At 56.4% G+C, this 23,014-nt stretch overlaps 1 protein-coding gene across 2 annotated transcripts in view; it reads right to left on the minus strand.

The window, feature by feature from the left end:
- The window catches only part of ZNF469 (zinc finger protein 469), a 240,142-nt gene that overhangs the window by 21,716 nt on the left and 195,412 nt on the right, over window positions 1-23,014 (minus strand). Inside the window, exon 6 of one of the 2 annotated variants that reach the window (XM_030023862.2) lies at window positions 10,743-10,926. The exons of the other annotated variant lie outside the window; for it this stretch is intronic. The gene's annotated coding sequence lies outside the window, so the exon portion shown is untranslated. The remainder of the gene's footprint in view (window positions 1-10,742; window positions 10,927-23,014) is intronic. 2 annotated transcript variants of the gene reach the window in all.

A 23,014-nucleotide genomic window follows, 5' to 3' on the forward strand; every position in this document is an offset into this window, starting at 1 on the left:
CCCTGGTCAAACGGGGACAGGAAACCCGAGAGCAATGAGCACATCACCGGTATTTTCACCCAAGCCTCATTTAGCTCGTTATCCTTTTGGCATCCTTCTCCTCCCCTTCGCTCGGCGGCACGGCTGCCGGAGCGGCTGCTCGGGGATGGGGGGGGGGGCTACGGCAGATCGGAATCTGCCCCACGTTCATTTGGCCAGTTCTGCCTTCGGGCAGACACACGCACGCACACACGTATCGCCGAGTGAAATTAATCGGCTCATTGCAATTAACGCAGTCACAGACTTCAATTGGGGTCGGCTGGATGCCTGTCAGCGAGCGCACGAATCCAGCCCTCACCCGTCGGGGTGCTGTGAGCCCCCATCGCTGACCGAGGAAGGCCGCTTTCCTGCAGGTCTCATCCTGCTGATGACAGCGATCCCCAGCGACCCTGGTCTTGCCGAGCCCCAGCAGACAGACTGACGGACCGCCACCTCCCCGGCGGAGGCTGCTGTCTTGCAACCCACCCCCGGCATCATCCCGGGGAATCCCACCCATCCTGGTGGTACCCGACGGCCGCAGCGGTCACCCCAGCCCGGAGAGCAGGGATGCTCCCGTCCAGCCTGAACTAGTTACTGGAGGATCTGATAGGAGGAGACTGCTGCTAGATTTGGGGGCTTTTAAGCTGTCAACTTTCCTATAATTATTAGCAATGTTTTAAATAAGCTCTCTTCTGAAATTTGCTTCTGAAAGACAAGATTAATGAGCATTTCCTTTGGGGATTTATTGCACTGTTAATTATTCTCTTCCAGAAATTTGGTTCAGAATATTATCAGCTTTTTTTTTTTCAATTAAAAGTGATTATAATTTGCTCTGTATAAAAGAAAAGTGGATTTAAAAAAAAATATTATAATATCCCCCCTTCCTGATTAAGTATAATAGTCAAGTGATGGAGATAAAAGTAGCCAGTGGCTCTGGCAGGCCACGCCGTGCAGACGTGAACTTGGCTTGTCCCCCCCGCCCCCCCCGCAGCAGCAATATTCCTGGTGGGGTCCAGCTCTTGGGATAACGCGATGCACAGAGGCTGACTTGCAATTTATGGAGATTTCCTGCAGAGGGAAGCAAAGGTGTCTGCAAGCAGCCGCCCAGCGCGGTGCCAACTTTGGACAGGGGGTTCAGGGAGGAGAAGGCTGGCGATGGTGAGACCCAGCGATGCTGTTCCAGCAGCCACCTTCTCCCAAATAATCTTTGGCTGCGATTTCAGGGCTTGTGGTAGGAGATGCTCCACGGAACACCAATCCCTGTCGGCTCACGCAGCGGGAAGGTGTCGGTAAAAATGGTGGTTTCTCTTTTCACCGAAAAAAATGCCTTTTTGCACCAGGGAATCTGTAGGATTTGATGCGGGACCCAAGCAGGGACAGCCCTGGAGAAGGGGCTCAGGTCCCCAAAACGCAGCCCGGGCCAGGCACCAGCGCCTTGCCCGTTCACAGGCTGTTTGCCCTCCCCAGCAGACATTCCTCGTGAGTCTCCCAAATGCAAAACATTCAGAAAATGCTCCGAATACAAATGCTTGCTTGGTGGGGGACGGATCTGATTACACCCAGGGCACAGGGGGGAGCAGCCCCATGCAGGACTTTGCTGGAAAACACCCTGCAGAGTGCACAAGACCCCGAGACCACGTCCACTGCAAGGTTTGCTTTAACCCCAGACTCTCCCTGCAAAAGCCCCGCTGCTTGGCTTGGCTAGTAGAAAGCAAACAAGATGTTGAGCTAAATGCAAAGGCTGGCCACGACATGACTCGTACCGACACGTCTCTCACCGGGACAGGCGGATTTGGCGGGTCCCTGGTGGAGTTGTGGCCGGGGTGACCCATGGGTGCTGTCTGTGTCCCCTGGCACCAGAACTCCGCTGGTGATGGGATGCTCTGGGCTACGTGGACGTGCTTTGGGTGCCACCTGCCCTGAGGACCCAAGGCACTTGATGCCTTGGAGGGCTTCGAGCAGCAAGCTGGGATCACGTACCCATGCCCAGATGCCCCGGTGAGAGGCACGTCACAGATCAAACGGGATCACAGGGGCTTGCAGCCCGACCTCTGCAAGCACGGTGTGCATTGCCCATCTCCCAGCACACCTTCCCTCTGCCAACCCAAAACATGCCAGCCCGGGGCACTGGGATCTCCGACTGCAATGCCGTGGGTATCCCCCCTCATCCAGCCCCCACGAGCTGGCACCACTGGCTTGCATCGTCTGTGATCTCACACACGCACCGGTGATATCCCTGCAAAATCCCTGCCGCTCTCAGGAGCGATGCCGGCTCCGTCCCCTCCCGCGGGAGCCCCGGTGCTGGCAGCCAGCGTCGTGCAGCCATCCTCAGCTGCCTGTGACCTGCAGCTACGGCACAGATCCTGCTGCAAAACCCTCACGGCCGCATCCCTCCCAATTGCTGCCGGAGAGCAGGGACCCCACCAGCCCCTGCAGAAGAGGGGATTTTAATACCATCCCTTTAATTTACTGCCCATATTTACTCCTTTCTGTAAGTAATGTCCTCTGCTTGGCCACAGAAAAACCAGCCGGGAGCAGATCCTTGCTGCCCAGCCCTTGGTTTATGGCCGCTCCAGAACATTTCCCCATTGCTCGGCCAGCGGCATCCGTCAGCACCTTGCCATCCTCCCCACGCCAAGGGGGAAGCAGACGGCTCACGGGCTGGGGGGAAGAGGAGCACCTGCGACGAGGGAATCACATCCCAGAGAGCAGGGAAGGCAGCTTGGGAATTTTGGAGTTTCCCCTCCTTGAGGGTCCCTCTCCCATCTGTGGGGCTGGGACGCACCCGTGGGTACCGCATCACCACGGGGAGCTGCACCCATGGGAGGTGGGAACGGGGCTGTTGTGATTTTGGTGGAGAATGACCTGGTTTGGCTTCCTCCAGCTGGGGCTGCTGCCTGAAGCCAAGCTTGCCATCGCCTTCAGCACCTTGCACGGTGTTTCCCTGGGATTCGTGGCCCGTGGGAGGCAGGAGGGATGTGCCACACGGGAAACCGCAGCTTGAGGTCGGGCGTTTAGGAAAGTGCTCGATCCTCAGACTCCAGCATCACTGCAGCTCCTCGCCAGGATAGTCCCTGAGCTCTGTCTTGTCTGAGCTACAGAACACACTGGCTACCCCAGTGGCATAGGCATGGTGGGAACATTGCATTTCAGGCAGTGGGACCCTGAAAAATAAGCAGCCCCCTCCCGTCCCGGCTGGCTGCGGACGCCGGCGCTGAGAGATGCTCTCTGTTCTCAACAGGAGCAGAAATGCTCAGGGCCAAGAAAAACGCGCGGAGCTATAAAAAGGCTGGTGAACAGAAGGACATTCATGGCGAACTTCAATCGGCCGCTTCGTAAAGATGCCGGTGGCGGTCGGGAGGGTTACACGGTCCCGGCAGCCGCAGCCGGGGAGCAGCGGACGGCTGCCAGCCTCGGGCAGCACCGGGAACAGCGAGCAGCTTGGTCCTCCTCTGCCTGCCAACGTGATGTGGACCTGTCAAACACCAGTGATATAAAAGCGGGATGGATTTGCACGCCTTGCTGGTGCATCCCTGGTTTGCGGGGTGAGGAGGAGCCGGACCAAAATCCATCCGCGTTTTCCGTCGTCTCTCCTGGGTGTCCGGTCCCCTCCGGCCTCTCTCCGGGAGGGTGAGGGCAGCCCGTGGCTGCGGAGATCCTCCTGCGCCATGAAATATCAAAGCTGGGCAGCCGCTCGGGTCAGGTTTGTTTGCAGGTGCCGAACACAAGTCCGGCACATGCCTGAAACTTCAAAGGGCGAGTAATGAAAAGCATTTTGCCGATGGGTTTCCAGGCACACGCAGCCCTTCCTGCTGGTCCAGCTGCTGGGTGGCAGATGTGGGGACACATCCCTGTGCCCCAGCCGTGGCAGGAGAGGGCATGAGCCAGGCGATACCAAGGTGGAGAAAATCCACCCAGAGCCTCCATGCTATTTCTTCTGCTTCTTTTTTTCTTTTCTTTTTCACCAGGCATCATCCATGAGCGAGCGCGGTCGAATAATGCCAATATTCATTGCCCAGACAAGCCCAGGCTCTGTTTGCTCGGGAGGCACGTTTTCTCCAGAGACACGCTGAGCGACAAAATCCCCTTCCTCACGCCGGTGTATTTTTCTTTCATCAGTCAAAAAAATTAGCAGAGGATATTTCAGAGGGTTGAAGAATTGCATCCTGCAAATATTTTCCTTTTGCTGGTGCTGCATGAGGTGGAAAAGCACTCGGGGTCCAAGCCCATCCCTGCTGCGTCGGTCTGGGTACCGGTCTGGGACAACATCCCTCCTTAGCATGTGCTTGCAAGATGCAAAGCGAGGACTGGGAATTTCCCTTCTGCTTCAGGATATGGTTTTCAGGCAGAGCAGGGAGATTTTAAGACATTGTCTCAGGGAGACCAGGTCTGAGGAAAGGATGCTGCTGCCCTTCCCACAGGGAAAATGCTGATGCAGCCACTTCCAGGGCTGAATCCCAGCTGTGAGGTGATGCTGCAAGCAGAAAGCGGCTGGAAAGCACAGAAATGGGCTGGGGATCTGGCCTGGGGCAGGCAGCATCGCTGTGGACCGGGCTCCGTGCTTTCCCGTGCGTCTCATCCCTTTCCTCATCTTCGGCCACTGAAGGAGGAATGAAAAAGAACGACCTCCCCTGCCCCCAACCCTCTGGGAGTCTGGAAAAAAAAATGTGTATTTTTATATCCTGGCTGGAAAACCGAATTCTTCCAAACAGTGACAATTAAATAAAAAAATAAATCTTGCTTCTGAAAAACGGGTGAAACCCACTCATTACCGGTTTCTCTCCAGACCCCAGTGGCAGGCAGATGCGGGTAGGAGAGGGCAGGGGGTCGGGGCATCACTCTCGGTCTGACGGGCCATGCTTATCCCGGGATTACTTTTCCTCCCTGCAGAAAGCATCCCAGACAATACCTAATGCTGTGGACACCGGAAACTATTTATTTCCCTCAGCTATTTAGCAACGACCAAACCAGTGCTAATGCAATATTACTAAACCCCGCATACTTTTACAGTGAATTCACAGACCAAGAGGTTTTTTTTTTTATCTTCACCTGGAGATTTAATGCTGCTGGGAGCGGGCAGGAGATATTTGCAGGGGAAAGCCCGGGTGGGATATTCATGCCGGCGTGGGGATGGGGCTGCGGAGCAAATAACTTCATGCATCTCTCATCTGCCCCACTCCTTTTTCCTCTGTTTTCCAGCAAAACGTTGCAACTAATAATTTTCACACATGGTGCGAGAGCTGCCGTAAAGTGGCTGCTTATTTCATTAACAGCCGCCGGCTGCTATCGGGTTTAGGAAAAGGGGGTGTTGGAGAAGGGCCGCCCGCACCCCGCGGGGTATCGCTTTACCCCACCGCTTCCTGCCCAGGTGAACCCACACAAACCCGCCTGTGTGATGGAAAACATTCGGGACCCGAGACACGTTTCCAACCGAAAACACAGGCTGCAATTCAGCTTCCCTCCCCTGCCTTCCAAGACGTCCTCCTTTTAACACAGAAAGTGGCATTTATCTCGGGATTCCTCAAACCCACAGTATAAAAAAAAAATATATATATATATATAAAAAAATTAAATATAGGTCTGGGAGTCTGCCTGTGCCCCGCTGCCCACCACCGTGCCCACGCTGCCCGTCTCCTCGGGGCAGGCAGTGCTGCCTGCAACGCGTTTGCCCCCCGGGGCGGTCGGTGCCCCTCGTGTGCCTGGGGATGCTGGGGGGTGCTCCCAAAACAAACCACCCCGTGCAAGCAACCCTACAATAACAAGCCGTCGCTGAGATCAGCCAGAGGGAAATGGGTTCACTGTCCCGGGTCCTCCCGAAAAAAAGCGGAGCTGGGGAGACGGAGACACGGCGAGAAGACAACTCCCTCGCGCCCGCGTCTGCTCCCGGTACGTCCCAGCATCCTGACACCCAGCCTGCCTTCCCCCGAGCCACCCTTTAATCTTCCTCGCCGCGTGTTTCTAAACTGAGAGTTACAATGATCGACCAGAGCAAGGCTTTGGTTTGTTTTTGTTTTTTTTTTTTTTTAAAGCTGCTTTGCAAAAACACATTATAAAGAGGAAAACGCGCTGCCTGCCTCTGCCCCAGGATAGGGCCAGCAAGCACGGCGGGGGCTGCAGGGGATGCGAGGACTTTGCCTGTCGTGCCTCACCAGGGCCAAGCCCAGGCACAGCTTGGGGGTTACTTTTCCCTTTCATCGGATGCCAGGTTTCAGCCCAGGATTTATACGGTCAAATCCAAAATCCCTGGAAGGCAGGGCTTGGCGCGGTGGGAACACAGATGCTGCCTTTACCCTGCTGCTGTAATTATGCCACCAAACTTAGAAAGCAGCGGAAGAGCCGTATGTAGCGCTACAATTAGGAGGCTGTTTAATTGCAGTGCAATCGCGTATTGTTTTCTTCTCCCCGGCTCCAGTCGCCAACAACCAGCTGAGCATCAGGAGCCACATTGCAAACCCAGGCACGCCGGCTCCCCGGTGCTCCCTGCTCGTGCATCCTCTGAGCATCGCTGCCGCGGTGATGCACATGGCCAGACGGCTCTGGGGACAACAGGCTTGGCACCCCAAAGGGGACCCATCACAGATGTACGGCCGCGTTGGGTCAAGAGCAGCAGGCAGACCTGGCCGGAGCATCCAAGCGGGGAAGGAGCCACCAAAATACATACCTGCTTGATGAAAGATGCTTTCTTCCAGCAACAGACGTCGTTCCCCTCTCTCTGGGACTCCCCTTCTGCCCAAGGCACATGGGCTGGACTCAGGAGCAGCTAGGAATGATTTCTCCCTGTCAGCCTGGAGATTTAAATGGATATATGCGTGGGAACCAGCAGCAGCAATGGAGACAACATGGGAGAGCAGCTGATTTATATCGCGTTGCCCCTGCAAACACTGTGCATAAATCTGCTGCTTTTCAAGGCAAAGCGTGAATCAGAATAGCTCAGCTCAACTTCGCTTTATCTCCTTGCTGCATGACTCATCCTCGGAGCGTCAAGTTGGGCTTCCTACGAAAAAGTGACGGATGTACACGGCCAACAGACTGGCTTGGCACTGGGGATTTCACAGTGCCCGGCAGGAACGGTGCCACCGCCAACTCCTTCGTTGTATATGAAGAAAATGAGGATCCAAGAGGAAAAACCCAGTTGTTCCCAGTCTGACACAGGCGGGCGCACACCAGTTTGGGCAGAGCCGACTCAGGTCCCCTGCTCTTGCCTGCAGATGTTGTCACATCCCCGAAGTTAAGCTGGAGCAAAGCCCCCCGAGATGCTCACCAGCCCCAAGGCTGCAAGAAGCTTCCATGGATTTATCCAGCTGCGGCACCAGGAGGAGGGATGTGCGGGGAGACCCAGAGCACATCCCCGGTGTCGGCAGCCTGGCCGGGGCTACGCGACCCAGACAGAGGTGGAAAACATGAGCAGGACCTGGCATCTTCTGCAGGACGGCTCTAGGTTTACAGCACTGCTGAAAGGAGGGATGATAATACTCAAATATCAGGTTTAAAGCATTCTGAAAGTGGGAGCAGGTCTGGGGAGAAAGATGGAGGGAGCTTTGTGTTCCCACCAGGGCTGGGGTTTCCTCCAAGCCTCTCCCCAGCTGTTCTTGGGCAAGGCCCTTTAAAATGAACAGGCACGGTGACTTAACTTCACATTTTATCATTTAAATCCTAGAAGCACATATAACGTTTAGCAGTTGGCAAACAGGGCCGGGCAGCCTCCCGTCGCAAAGACTGAGACACCCAACGCACCCAACGCTGCGAGTCCTCTCCGCGGCGGTGGCAGGGGCTTTGCCGGAGGAGCCGGACACATCTCCTGCACCATGCGGGAAGGCAGCTTCTTTTGTTTTCACAGCTGATGTCAGGTCTGGAGGGGCTGCCGTGGAGCTACGCTGGGGAGGAAATGCGGCAGAGGGTCGGCCGGCAGCTGTGGCCGTTGCTGCCTGCACCTGGGCTCGTCTCCGACCCGCACCGATGGGGAGGCTCCTGGATCCGCGGCACGGCGGGATGCGGAGGACGCTTTCCAGGGATAAGCTGCTGCTCCGAAGTCCTTGCCGAGCTCTGCGTGCTCGGGAGGAACGGCAGCGTTGCTGGGTGATGCTGTAGCAAGATTATCAACATGGAGAGCCACCGATGTTTTGCAACATGCAACACTTCAGATGCTGCCTGCACTATCGCTCGCTGGAAGGCACTGGGGGAGCATAGAGGACCGGCCAGACCCCTGTCTCGTCGCCGTGATGTCCTCAGTCCTCCTTTCCCTGGGCTGCGTTGCACGCACAGCCTGCGAGGGAGGTTACTCGGAGGTGGGGATGGAGAGTACGCGGTGGGGAGCCTGGGTGCAGCCGGCAGCGTGGACACGGTGAGAGCTGCACGGACGGCCACGAAGGGAGAGATGTCCCAGCAAAGCCCAGGGATGTGCAACCACCCCGGGCCCTGTGGCAGCAAGGATGCTGGTCAGGGAAAAAAATTGGCTCCGGAGAAAGGCCAGAGAACCTCTTCCCTTCCGTCCTTTAACGATCCGCTCTCAGTAAAGTCACGGGCAAAAGGAAATATATATATATATATATATAAGCAGACTGTCTGGGTTTCCCTTCGTTGCACCCTGCTGTTGAATGTTTCCCAGAAGGGTGCGGAGAGCTCAGCCAAGCCCAACACACGCCTGTCCCCAGCAGCCAGTGTCACAGTGCAACGGCCATCGGCTTGTCCCCCTCTGCAAAAACAACAGGCGAAGAAAGAGCACTTTTGTTTCTTCCTCCTCTATTGACACAGCTGGGAGGGCTGGAGCCGGGGGAGGTTCCTCCTCCGGAGGGCCAAGAGCCTCCGCACACTCACTTTGTAGCTCAGGCGGTGCTGGAAGAGGCAAAGCTCCTTCGCCCACCTCACACGGGCTTGCTGGGCGCAGCCAGAGCATCCCCCAGCCTGTGCTGGGTCCCCGAGCGAGGTGGCAATGGGGAAAGACGTGACCCCAGCAGCTCCTGGTGAGTCCCATTATATCTGGGAGCCCCGGGAAGGACCGTTCCTGGGATGATGGTGATGTGCAACCCCGAAGCTGCGGCTGCCGGTGCCGTGCTGTGCAAACCGAGTCCAGCCAAGCCACCGATCGCTCTTCCTACACCCGTCCGCATCCAAGCCAGGGATGCTCCTATAATCCCAGGGGATTTGCACTGGGTGCCGTGCTGAGCTTTCTGCACGAACGAGCCACTGGCCTTTGCCTTCCCCTTCCCCGCAGCATCTTCCCGGCTCAGTCGGACACGGCACGATGCCGGCACAGACGGGTCCAGTGGCCAAGCTGGCGTGTGCCCGCCGGCTCAGCCGGCTCCTTGGCCAGCCCTGTGTCACTCTGCTTTTAACATGAAGACACCGATCCCTCCTCTCCCTTCAGTTTCTGTTGAAGAATTTACTGCGCTGGCTTTAGCAGATGTCCAGCGCAGCTATTCTATTGCCATTTATTCTAAGCTCCCCACTCAGTGCTGTAACGACACGGGAAAGAGATTACTTAATAAACCGTAGAGAGGAGCTATACGTTTCCCCATAAATAAACCCTTAGGTGTTGTGCATGTTTGCAAAGTGCCACGATTAGCTGGGATTTCAGGAAGAATCCGGTTCAATCTCTTAGGGCAGAATGTGCCCTCCAAGCCAAACTCGGGGCCTTGTCCAGCCAACATTTAAGAGCATGAAGCATCCTGCTTCACAGCCCCCCGCGAGCATCACCTCCAAGCATCCCTCTCCCGGGATTTTGCCACTGACTTGCATGGAGCTGGGGCCGAATCCGGCTGCCCGGCCATTGCGTGATCGGTGGGTTTGCTCCTCTTTGCCTCCGGCCTCCGAGGCAAGAGACAAATGCAAAGCATTCCTTTATCTCCCTGCCTCTACCGAACGACAGGCAAAGCAATAAAATGCATTTTTTTATAGAGCTGTAAATTTAATTTCCTTTTAAACCATTTGCTTCCACTTATAACTCAATGGAAATCCTGTGCTGCTGGCAAAGCTGCAGCATCCCTGTCCTGCCATCAATGTATAGAAGCAGAGGGCTGCAGTTTTTGGAAGAGCTTAAAAGTTGATGGAAGGGAAGATGGGGTGGGGAAAGAGAGGAAAATTCTTAGGGCATTAAGGGCCTATTTTCCATCTTCCTTGTGAACCTTCCTCAAGGGAAGAGCTTGAGCTGCTTTATGGGGACACAATTAAAGCCATCTCTGTCTGCAGGACAAAAGTTCAGCCCCAGACTTTGCTGCGAAGCTGAGGACGCTGGTTGTGAGAGGGAGAAAAATGATGATTTTTCTGGCCTGAAAAACCGCACAAGGCTTTAGATTTGGTGCTAAGAAGCAAGAATAAGCAGCGTGGGCTCATGCACATGTCCAGCATCCTTACACCATCAGGAAACCAGAGGGAATTTTCCCAGCGAGCGAGGCAGTGGCACGGGAGATCAACCTTGACACGAAGCGGTGGGGGGCGGGTGTTGGGTTGATCCTTCGGCGCGGACCCTTCCTTCAGCAGGACATCAATTAGGGCAGAGCCCGCTGCTCGGCCACCCCTCCTCGGAGCTCCTCGTTAGCGTGTCCCTTGATGGGGCTGACGGGAAGCAAACGAACGGCTGCTACGGCGTGACGGCCCCCACGCACCTCACCCCAAGGCTGTGCGCATCCTCCACCAGCACCCGGAGCTGGCGCCGAGCCGTGGGCATGCTCTGGGCACCCGTTTTGTGTCTCCTGCCCAAAGAGGGTGGCCGTGTCCTCATCACCTACCTGGCACCTGAGGACTCCTCTGTCCTACTTGGGCTCCTCTCGAGCTCCGGACGTGCGGAGACTCCCGGCGTGGCAAATCCCAAGAGCTGGAGAGGCCATTCCTGCTTGTCCCAGGCAGATTCTCCTGTGCTCGTGCTTGTCCCGTGCCACTCGAAGGCGGCAGGCTGTTTACCGGGTGCTGGATCTGCGGGAGAAGGGAGCAACCCGGCTCAGCAGGGAACGACTGCACAGGGATGCTGGAGACGGGCTCCGAGCCACCGCTGCAGGGACATCATCCTGCCACCCCGGGGTATCGAGTCCAAAGCACAGGAGCTCTTTTGGAAGAAGCTCTGATGGAGAAGCTGTTCTGGAAAGCCAGCGCAGAGATTTTGGAAGACCCCCCCAGCCCGGCTGGGAGGGGGATGCTGCGGCAGGGTTCGCAGGGGGGGGGTCCCACCAAAGCTCCACGGTGCTGCCCCTGCCGAAGCCAGCACCCCCGAGGGGACGGCGAGGGGAAAGCGAGCACCCAGGCGTGCTGCCGTCCCTCCTGCCTGCAGTCTGCCCTCCTCGCTGCCGGTGCTGCCAGGCCCTGCCAGGCTGGGGAGGGCTGGCTGCTCTGGCTGCCAAAACCCGAGAGGTGCCGCGTGCCGAGGGATGCAGGCCCCCTTCTCCCTGCTCTTAGCTCTATTTCTTTATCCTGCTTTTTTAATTGAGTGATGAGGAACGAGGACAAAAAGGCTCAAGACAGATCCACAGGGGCCACTGCTGTCTGGACCAGACTTCATGTCCAAGTCCTCCTCTCCAGCCCATCACCTCCCCCAGGGATGCTCACCAGGCTGGCACGGGCTCTCTGGCCACGCTTCGGGATACCTGCCCGCAGCCCAACACCCAGCACCCTCCTCGCCCCATGCTGGGGGAAGAGCTGCTTGCAAACACCTTCAAATCCCTCATCCCTGCTCTCCAAACCTGCATCATTTCAGTGAATATTCAGGTTGTTCTTGGGGACAGAGACCCCCGTCCTGCTCTGTGCCTGTGCAGCATCCCAGAACGACATGCCCTGGACCATCAAAAAATATAAGTGAATAAACAAGCAGTAACAGTTACACTTTAACCCCAGCTTAAGGCATTGCACGAATCAAGCTTGATTCATCCCCACGTCCTGGGAGGTGGCCGCATGACCCACGGCTCATGGATGCTGCTCGTTAGCACCATGGGGCTCGTTTGCAAACCCAAATGAGCCCATCCACGTCCCTGTTAATCCACTACAGGTGAGCAGAGCTCCCAGCGCCGGCTGCTCGAGGCCGCTCCCATCCCGGAGTCATTTGCTGCTGCTGTGGGAAGGCTTCGTGCTGTTGCTTCCAGCTGGATCCACAGCACCTCCGAAACAAGACGTAAGGGTGCCTTTTTGGGGTGAAATTTTGGGAAGGCAGCCGCGGGAGCAAAGCAGAAAGGGGTTTTACAACGACCCAGACGAGCGCAACCCTGAAAACATCATCCCATGCAGCTCCTCTGGAATCAGGACGTGACCTGTTTCCACCGCCCCAGGTCACAGCGGCAAGGCCAGATGTTCAAAACAGCAGCAGAGCACCCAAATCTTACCCAGGCCACAGTCCTGGGCTCCCCGAAGCATCACATCTCCCCAAGCAGCTGTGAGCTATGTTCTCGTTTCTTCTACAAGCTCCCAGCCCAGGGTGCGAGTGGTCCCAGCTGAGCCCTTGGACATCCCTCGGTGGCCACAGTCCTCGGGTCTGAAGTGGGGGTGATCCGTACCAAAGCTGCACCCAGTGCTGAAGGTTTAAAATCCCCAGAAGTTTAAAGCGTGATGTGAAGCCCACTTCAAAGAGCTGCAGCTTCCTACTTGATAACATCAGGACTCTGGATCAAAGGCTGCATCCTAGGAAGTCCAGCAAGGGAAGGAAAAATAAAATCGCTTCCTCTAGAGCATTCCTCGCTGCTGAAAATCAGCTGCTGGTTTAGGAAAATTAGACCATCGTGTTAAAATTATAGATGATGCTGAAGCGTGCTTCTCTAATGGCTTTACAGGGTTTGAAAGTGGTTTGCGGAGGGAAGGGGTGGCAGCAGCTCTCCGGTGCTGTTTGAACCCAGTCCTGCACATCAGGGTACATCCAGCTCAGGCTTGTGCGGGGATGTGGCTCCCGGTTTCTCCCATCCCGAAAGGGACAGGAGCGAAGGGGAAGGCTGCAAGGACAGCCTGGGATGGAGCAGGCAGCTGGGGACAGGGGGGCACACATGCACGGGGACCCACGACCCAGCACGGGATGTCCCTGGCAGGTCTGGAGTTTGGGAGCATCCCATGCCCCTCGGTGCCTCTCGGCAGCTGGAGGCAGATATTCCTCTTTTTAAGGCTGCTTCCGTGCCAGCTACAGGCACGGCCGTGGGCTTTGCAATCCTCCCTGCTTTTAAGTGTTCCCAGTTGGCCGGTCCCTGCCGGGTTTGATATCAGCGCTCTGGTATGCCGGCGCTGGGATCTGGACTTTGCTGGAAGCCACCCCGGAGAACAGCCTCATCTCATCCTCCAGCTCCGATAATAAGGTGAGAGCGAGCAAACCTCGCCTGGCTGGGAGTTTCTCGCCCAGGGCACCGCACGAGGCTGGGCTCTTCGGGCTGGGGGATGCCCGAAAGCCATCGCCACATGCGGATGGAGAACAAGCTGTCACCCCGGGATGTCCTTGTCCCTGCTCGCCCGGCGCTAGCCCTGCAGGACAACGCAGCATGGGAACTCTGCCCACGGCTCCTCCGAAAGCACTTGGTCCTGCGTGGCTGCTGAGAGAAAGGGGCATGGTGTTGCCTCCTCTGTAGCTCTCACGTGGCCAGCCTGGCATTTCCGAATGCATTTTGCAGGACAGTGACCGCCTCGGCCCACTGGGAATCTCAAAGCCCCAAGAAACATCAGCAAAATGGCCACGTGCAATAAAAAGTCAAAGTCAACCGACACAAGAAGAAGCCACGGGCAGTGCTGGTGCCCTGAGTTGACTATGGGCCGAGGTTTTCCTCCTGGCTTTGCAAACGCCATCGCTGAGAGTCAGGGTAAAAGCAGACCGCCCGTTTCATAAAGCCGACTCTGACCACACCACCTTGAAACAATCCCATTTCACCCCCCCAGCAAAACCCCAAAGACCCTGCAAAAGCCTGCGAATGCCCCGAGCCCTGTGCCGTGCGGGTGGGCTTTGCACCGGCCGGATGGAGCAGACCCCCTGGCACCAGCAACCATGTGCAACTCCGGAGGCGTTTGGGATGCTCAGAGCCACCCTGTGCCACCCGACGCTGCCAAGAGCATGGAGAAAGGGTACCGAGGACAAATCCGGGGGGCAGATGTACCACGAAACCATGTGCCATGCGCGCATACCATCAATCATTGCTGAAATCCCTCCTGCAAACCCATCCTTTCCTCTGCCCTAACATTCTGGGACGCATTTGCCAGATCCCCGTCCCGAGCGCAGGCAGGGGCTGCAGCAGAGCCCGGACCCGGGTGGGCTAGAGCTCCTCCTCGCCCTCCTGCCCCTCATTTCGCATCCCACAGCACGCGGGGACAGCAGATCCTTTCTCTGCTCTCCACCTCCGCAATGATTAGTGCCTTTCAGGAATGGGTTTGGTTTTTTTTTTTTTTTTTTTTTTTGGCGAGCCGGCCCCAGATGAATAGCTCTGGGCAGAAGCGAGCAGACAGCATCCCCTGTATTCCACCCTTCATATGAAAACCAGATGCCACGAGTACGGTTACAAATCAAAGCTGACAGGGGGACGAGAGGTTTACTTAGGAATTGAGAGAGGGCACGAAACCTTTCAAAGGGGGCTACCGTGCAGCCCCCCCAACGCACAAACACCAAATTGTACCAACCCTCCCGCCGCCCCGTGCCACGGAGCCTGAAAAATGCCGATAATCATTCCCTTTCGCGTTACTCACGCTTTCCATTGCCTTTTCCAGAAATGATAACCGGATAAGGAGCTGTTACCTGGGAAGCCTTTTATTTTTGTTAGTTTTAACTCATCGCTGCTTGCATTTATACAGCTGGTTGGGATGGTGCGGGGCACGGCCGAGCCTGGAAGAAAAGCCTTGCTCAGAGGGCGAGGCGGTGGCAGCATCCTGACGGGTACCGCGCTCTAATGAACTGTCAGCTTGCAGAGGGAGAGCTGATGAAACAGCCGGGCTAATGTTTAGTGACAGCTGTGATTTACTAATCCATCCGAGAAATAAATAGGAGCCATGTGGAATAAAAGCGGAGTTCAAGCCCGGCCCTCGCCGGGGCATTTGCAATGAAATAAAACGTCAGGTTTTATAAATGACCTTTTCATGTAAGTCCCCGGCGAGGCCTGGAAGGAAGCGGGGGGCGGCTGCCCAGGGAATCGCTTCAAAAGCTGCAAAGTCAGGAGGCTGGTGCTGGATGTGGCCGAGGCCATGGCGAGGTGGGACTGGGGCTGGGAGAAGCAGCACGGAGATGATCTCCAGCCTGCCCGGCCATCGGGGTGTGCATCTCGCACATCTGCAGCACGCATCGGGGTGTGCAGCTCCCATTTAACCCCGGAGCTGCGGAGAGAAAATCCCAGTTTAGACCTGTCACGGGCAAACAGGGCTAAGACCTCGATTTCCAATGCTGAGTAATGCTCAGATGTGCCGTTCCTGGCCTCGAGGTTTTCTCCAGCCCCACCGAGAAGCCAGCCCGGCCGGGATGCAGGGCTGCATTGAAATATTCTCTGCAAGCCAAGCCCTCGCATGGCTGGTGCCACCGTCTCGGGACTGCTCGTGCAAAGCGTGATGGCCTTTGATGCCACAAAATTTCCCGGCTCGCTCCTCCTGCAAGCCAGGGCTGCGGCAGCAACACCCTGACAGCTGTGGGAGGGATGTTATATTGCAAAATCCGTTGGGATGCAGACCGGATCCACGCCGTGCAAGCCCTGTAGTCGTCTCAAGGACCTTGCCATGAACTCAGGGTTGTGAAACTCTCCCCAGCCGACATTCCCATCCGGGGAGCTCCGTCTGTCCAGCTTGTGCATCTCTCTGGAAGGATTTCTCCCTACTGGAAAAAGAGATTTTTCAGAGCAACCTGCCTCTGCCTCCCGACAGCCCTCGCTGCCGTCACAGCCCAGGAAACATTTCAGCTCGGGTAGTTGAAAGGATTGCTGCAAACAGTTGGCAGCGAAGATCGCTCGGACTGTGGAAGTGCTTTGGGATGAAAAGTATGTGATAAATTAAGATTACTACTCTTCCCTCTGATCAGCCAGTCACTGGTTTCCAGCACAGCGCTGGCCAGAAAAGTCTCACCGAGGGATTCTGGCCTCGCCCCGAGAGCTTGCGGTTGAATGAAAGCAGATATTTTACACCAGCGTCCAGAGTCTGCTTTGGGCTCTCGAAGTGACAGAGAATTCACCACAGCTTTCGTAATCTCTTCCAAAATTAATTATCCCCGCTACTCAAAACCTTCCCGCTTGAATTGCTCAGCTTGCAGCTTCGGCAGCAGAGCCAGCGATGCCGCAGCGTGTGCGATGGGAGAGCCTCTGCCACCAGGTACCTTCTGTCCGGGATGGTATATAGAACCGGATTCTCATATTTTTTGCACTAATACTGGACTTAAAAGCTTATCCCTAAGCTCTCGGCAGCATCGCGCCCTGCTCCCATGGGAGCACCGTGACAGGCCCTGTGCTCATTGCTCCGGCTCATGTGCAACCTGGGTGCTTCACTGTTGGAGATTTGCTGCGGGTTACTGCTGCGCCAACCTGGATAGCATCTGCAGGCACCTGCAGCACTGCTTTACACTGCTTCCAAATTAAAAAAAATAATCCTGAAGAGTGAAAAGCAGCAAGCTGAAGAAAGGGATCCCACCAGGATGCTCTGGGAAACACCCACCTTGCTCGCAATTCCTTGCTGGCAGTTGCCTTGGTTGCGATTCCTTGCTTGCGACTTGCCTTGCTTGCAATTTGCCTTGCTCGCAATTCCTCGCTTGCAATTTGCCTTGCTTGCAATTCCTCGCTCATAATTCCTTGCTCGCAATTGCCTTAATTGCAATTCCTTGCTTGCAATTGCCTTGCTTGCAATTCCTTGCTTGCAATTCCTTGCTTGCAATTGCCTTGCTTGCAATTCCTTGCTTGCAATTCCTTGCTCCCAATTTGCCTTGCTTGCAATTCCTTGCTTGTAATTGAGGCGGAGGCAGGTGGAGGCTGGCAGGAAAGGGGTTTCGGACTTCCAGCCGGAGGGTGACGAAGCATCGGGGCGAGAAGCAGTGCCTCTTGCGCAGCGTGGGGCAGGGACCTGGCATCGCTCCCCGGCATGCAGCATCGGCACGCAGCATCGCTGCTGGAGCAGCCGGGGAACGCGAGGTCGGGATCGCAGCTCACCTGCTCTCGCCCTGAGTGGATATCAAGGCAACGAAAAGCCAGTGCGTAACCCCAACGCTCACAGTGATAGCTAGAGCAGGTTTTCATTAAAAACTTTACCTCCCTGGGAGGACATTCACCAGCTGCGGTGTGTGCAGGTGAAACAGGGCTTGAATTTCTATAAATAATACACCAGATGCGCAAGGCGGTGTGAGCTCTGCAAGGCCACGATGGGTTGCTGCCTCTCGTTATGCCCGTGCCCCCATCGTGTGCTGAGCTGATGGAAAAGCAACATGTACGAGATCTGCCAGGCGCTGTACACGCACCCACTGTGCTGCCCTGCTGCCGGCCGGTCTCCTCCGCTGTGGCGCGATAAATGACAATGAAATGCTTCCTTGGTCCGGAGGGAGAAGAGGCCACCGAAACATGTTCAGAAGGACTTTATATGAAATAGAACACTGGTCTTAGTGGAAATGCTATTGGGAAGCACACCACTTGCTAAAGCTGCGGGGAGAATATTATGGAAAAAGGGTTTATTACCCCAAAATGCAGGTGTGAGCCGCCAGAGCTAGTCTGTGATTAGTGTCAGCTGAGAAGGTGGACAAAAAAAAACCCCAAATTTTCCATTTCAAGAGCAATGCTCCACCACTAAATTTAGGTTTTTTTTTTTTAAATTTCCAAGAGGATGCCAATGGGATGGATGAAACAGAGACCCTGCACACACAGATACTGGTGCTGGTTCCTCCGCCGCTAGCATCTCATGCCGTGCTCGGCTGCGCTGCCCATCTCACCCCGCTCCCTGCACCCTTCGGAGAGAGCCAGCACCGCAGGGTCACACCACCAAGGACGGGCTCGGCTCCGTGGCACGTCCCGGAGGCACGATGCCACGGTGTTGGGCAGTTTCGCCGGGGGGACTGTGGGAATCCTCCCTGTCACCGTCTCCCTCCCGCGCCTCTGAACGCCGGCCAAGGAAAACACCATTGTGTTGGGAGCAGACAAGGAGCCGGTGCCAGCCAGGTCCAAACAGCCGGCTCATTGTGTCCCTCCGGCTGCCGGCTTAGCTCGGGGTTAGGTCAGCCTAAGTGTGCAGCTTTTCACTTTGAGCCTTCATTAATGTATAGAGGAAATGAGAAACATTACACGGTAGGGCTGGTTTGCATGGAAGGCAAACGTGGAGAAGGAAAATAATCCTCCTTCCCCAACACGATGCTCCGGCAGTGAGCCACGACCCAAAACGGGAGCAGGGCTGCTGTGAAACGTGGGGATCGGCGGGATGGGAGCGATGCCACGGCTGTCGGTCTCGCCTGCAGCCAGTCCGGCTCCTGCCAACCCATCCCCTCCCTCCAGCATCCCGTCCCCCAGGTCGCCGGGATGCACAGGCAGGGTTTGAGGGTGCTCCCACCCCAGAGTGCTCCTTCCCCTCCCCGTTATTAATCCATTTGCTGAAGAACAGGCATCCCACACCAGGCAATTAACCCAGCCCTTCTGGTGTGTCCTCCAGGGGCTTTTCCAGCTTCAGAGGGGTGGAAAGGGAGATCCGAGGTGTGGGCTGGGACGCCGGGACCGTCGCGGGCAAGGGCAGAGGGGATGGTTCCCGACGGGCTCCCCTTTTGTCTCATGAATCCCCTGAAATATGGTCGTTTTAGTTCAGCCGCTCAGGGCTGTGTGAACTCCCCGAAACCTCCTCTGACAGCTTCGTAAGCTTTGCCAGCCCAAGCTGCCTCCTGGGTATTTCCTGCAGGTTTTACAAGGTCTTTTAGAGAGATAAGACCATGTGCATCCTCGGCGTCCTCACGTCTCTCTCCTGCCAGGTTAGACACCAGGTTTTTAGTGAAACCCACGGTCTGGAGGTTTGAAGCACCCACCTCTCCCTGTTTCCACTCTTGCAGCAGCACAGACTCTCCAGCGGCTGCTCCGAGGTGCCCAAATCCCCACTCTGGATGGGAGCACCTTGCCCTTGCACCCATCCAGCCTCGTCCAGGCAAACGCCTCCCAGCCCTGCTCGCTCTGCTCCATTCGGCATCCTTTTCCCATGCCTCTCGGCAGCCGTGACAGCCCCAGCCCCTCCGCATGGATGCCTGCACCAGCTTCTCCCATTCCCCCCCATTCCCATCACCCCGGCGGGGTTAGGTGTGGGCACAGGGAGCCCGGCGTTTTCACATGCGTGTGAAGCACCACGCATGTGACCGGCAGGCTGTCAATAAGCAGCATCGCTCTCTCCGGTCCAAGAACTTCCTGGGACCTTGTTTTGGTTTCAGCAAAGATAAAATGTCAACATTCTTAGGCACAGAGGAATGGCCGGATAGCCTGACCTGTCAACATCTAGAATGGAAAACATGCTCGTCAAGTACTTGGGATGAGGTTCTAATTACTCCCCACATACCAGCCTGCATAAATACAGCGGAGCAGTCCAAGAAAAGCACGCTTCCGACACGAATAGCTTTTCCCGGAGTTACATGCAGTCTCCTTTGCCCTGGGAGCCGGGTTTCATCTCCAGTAGGTAGCAATTTGCTTCTGCTGGGTTTGCAGGGCTTTATGGAAGAGCCCCAGCCCGGGCAGCATTTCTCCACGGAGGAAAGGAGCAGCACCCTCCGCGGTGATGGGAACGGCGATCAGGGACACAGCCCGCGGTGGGAGCATCTGAACGGTGCTGGCGTGGTCCTGTGGATCTTGGGGACATCAGCCACGCCGGTCCCAAAGCACCGGAGGATGCTGCGCGATGCTGACATCTCACCAGATCTCATCCACCCTGACTTTGCTTCTGGGAAAGCCGAACGGGGAAGAGATCTGATGCCTTGTTTCACAGCACAGGTCAAACTCCCTCATCTTCATCAACAGCTTTCAGGCTCCCACATGCCCATGAGGCATCGCAGGCGAAGAGATGCTACCCCAGAAAAATGCAACAAATTTGCTTGAAGCAAATCCTCATCTCCGGGCCCCAGGTCCTGGCTCCTCAGAGACACGGTTTCTGCTTCCTTGCGGTAAGAAACACCTTCTTTAAAACTTTCACCTTGACTTTGGACAAGCTGCCCTCTCAGGGCTGGCTCCGGGGAGGCAGCCCCTGCCTAAATCCCTGGCAGCAGCGGTCCCACGGGAAGGGTCCTGCCCGTGCTGCTGCTGAGGGAGGTCGGGGCAGGGACGAGGATGCTCCGAGCCAGGGCATGTCAGTGCTGCTGGGTAGATTTGTGTTTATCTCAGTTAATCGCCGTGAGAACTGGGCTCTCTTTGCTACAGACCTCCTCTTTCCCACTCTGTATATTATGATTTCTGTGTCGCCAACAGGCAAGGGAGAAAATAAACTCAGTCGATGCTTAGAAAAACACTCAGGGGAGCAAAACTCATTGTTTTAGAGTCAAAAGACCCCAAACCGTCAGCTCTGAGGACACTTGACCACAAGCAGGACCAAGGTGGGGCTGAAGGGCCAGGACACTCCTCAGAAGCCAGACGAGTCCCAGCAGAGACTGGGATGGGGTGGGAGGACACCTGGATCTGAACCAGCGCTGCCTCAGTTTCCCCTCCAGCCTTTTCCCTGCCATGGATATTCCAGTTACAACTTCCCAGGTGATAAACGGCCGCCTCCCGAATGGCACTTAAGGCCAGGAGGACGTCAGCTCAGGTGGGCACTTCCACGCCGTTCCCAAACACCCTCCAAGGGCTTTGCCTGGCAGCTTCAGCCTCGCCATCTCCTGATTTGCAATGCCCACGAAGTCAAGCCCGAGAGAAGGAAAAGCAGAGCTGCAGCTTCATGCAACACACGGACCCTCTTTGGGAGGGTCTCGGGGGAGCGGCAGCAGTCGCAGGCAGCAGTCGCAGGCAGCAGTCGCAGGCAGCGGCGCTGCCTGGGCTGTTTGAAGCCCCACGTGGGGGACCTGCCCTCTGCAATCCATTTAGCACTTGGCACCGCTCAGAGGGCTATTTTTAAAAGGTATGCAACTGTCCCAGAAACCCAACTTTGAAGTGTGGTTCAAGGCTTTGTTGTTGTGAAAAGAAAGGGCTTTTTTACGTTCATAATTAAATGCAAACACAAGCGAGTTATTGGACCGGAGCCGGCCAAGGCAGGTCAGCTCCGCTCTATCCATCGGGGCTGGATGTTGTCCCGCTCCGGTTTCACAGCACGCCCGATAGACCGCCGGCCTTCTCTCACCTCTGTAAAATGCTGTGGGTTGCTGTCAATTAGAAAAATTTGTTTCTTGGCCGCTGATAAGTACCAGGAGAGCACAGGGTTCCTTCCCATCCTCTGCAGCCCAGCGTTGGCGTTTGAAGATCATTCCCCCAGGCCAGGTGGGGTGGGCAGGGGACTCGGCTGAAGGCGACGCCAACGGTGATCCCCTGGCAGCGGCCACCACGGGCCCCGGCTGGGAGGGGAGGTTGCTCTGAACCCCCCATGTGCATCCCTGCTCCCAGCTTGCCTCCTCCTCCTCTTCCTCCGAAGAGCCCAGGCTTTTCAGGGTCCGTGCTTTTGGGGGCAGGTGATGCCCAGTCCAGGGAGATCCTAGACCTGCCCAGAGAGGCAATACCAGCCAGCCGGTGCCAAAAGAACCCGGTAGCATTGCCCGAACACCTCCGGGCTGGCAGGAGACGTCTATAGGAGCAGTTTGCATCTCTTGGCTGCGCAGTTTCAGATGCGGCAGGCAGAGCCACGAAGCTGCTTTTCGCTTATCATCCCCCCGCGGCTGTACGGGACTGCAGAGCAGCCTTTCCCCCTTGCAGGGCTACCGAGGGTCTCCAGCTCTGAGTCTGCAGCCAGTCCTTCACCCGGGGAGTCCCGACTGCAACGGCACGGTCCAGCTAAGAAGAAACATTAACGCACAGTGCAACGCCCGGAGAAACGTTGGGGTCCCCTTACACGTCCCTCCCAGGGAGGTATTTTGGAGGTGCTGCTGAGTGGGAAGCCCCGGGCCAGCACCCGGTGTTATTGCAGCCTGGTTTTAACCTGGGCTGGGGCAGGAGGGTGCTAATTAAACATGACAGCTTGACAGGAAGGGGCGTTAAATAATTCCTGCCACCCCGTTTGTCCGGGCAGCTCTGTGCGGCCACAGGGAGAGGGCAGGCCGTTCCCCTTAATTAAAAAGCAGCAGATCCAAACCAAAAATAGATCAGGTTCTTTTTTTTTGAAGGGGACACTGATGGTCGCCCGCGGCTGCATTTTTCACATGCCTTCCGAAGGAGATCTCTATCGATGCACGAGCTGGTTCGGGTCCTGCAGTTCCCCGTGCATTGCACCCGGGGACTCGACCGTGCCCAGCTCCTTCCCGAGGGCTCCAGCAGCCCGTCCCATGCACGGGGGGCACCGGGGCAGAGCTGGTGGGTAATGCAGGGATGGAAAAGACCTTGCCGGCGGGCAAAGCCACGAGAGGGGAAGGAGTGGGTGCCAGGCGGATTTCAGAGCGCTGCCTGGAAGGCGGGTGGGCAGGCAGCAAGGGTTGGCACGGGGGAAGCCGGGCTTGCGAGGAGGCCAAAACGCAGCGCAAATACCTGCCTGCCGCCCTGCCAGTGCCTGGCACTCATGTGCCACGCTCCCGACCCCGCTACCCGCCAGGTCAGGGACAGGTGACCGTTAAACTTGTTTAAAACCAAAGACTAAAAAAAAAACCAGATTAAAAACCAAAAGAAAACACAGGGGACAGCACAAGCACTGGTCCCTCCCTGCTGGATTTCGTTCCTACGTTTGCAGGACCCCGGAGGAAGGAGGGATGTGCGTCCTCGCAAAGCAAAATGCACGCTCCTGAATCCTGCTGCACAGTGGAGAGGGCTGATGCCAGCGACTCTGCGAGCATGGGAACGGCGAGAAAGGGTCAGACCTCAGGCCATTTTGTCTGTCCCCGTGTCTCTGAGAGCATCCCATAGTGAAGGATGGGGGGACAGCCTCAAGCGGGACTCCGCCCATGGGAATGCTGGCCCTGGTCATCATTAAACGCAGCTCTAAAGCTCCGGGTTGAATATTCCTTTCTGAACCAGAGTTGTGA

This window comes from Aquila chrysaetos, chromosome 9 (genome assembly GCF_900496995.4).
Source record: "Aquila chrysaetos chrysaetos chromosome 9, bAquChr1.4, whole genome shotgun sequence".
Taxonomy (NCBI): domain Eukaryota; kingdom Metazoa; phylum Chordata; class Aves; order Accipitriformes; family Accipitridae; genus Aquila; species Aquila chrysaetos.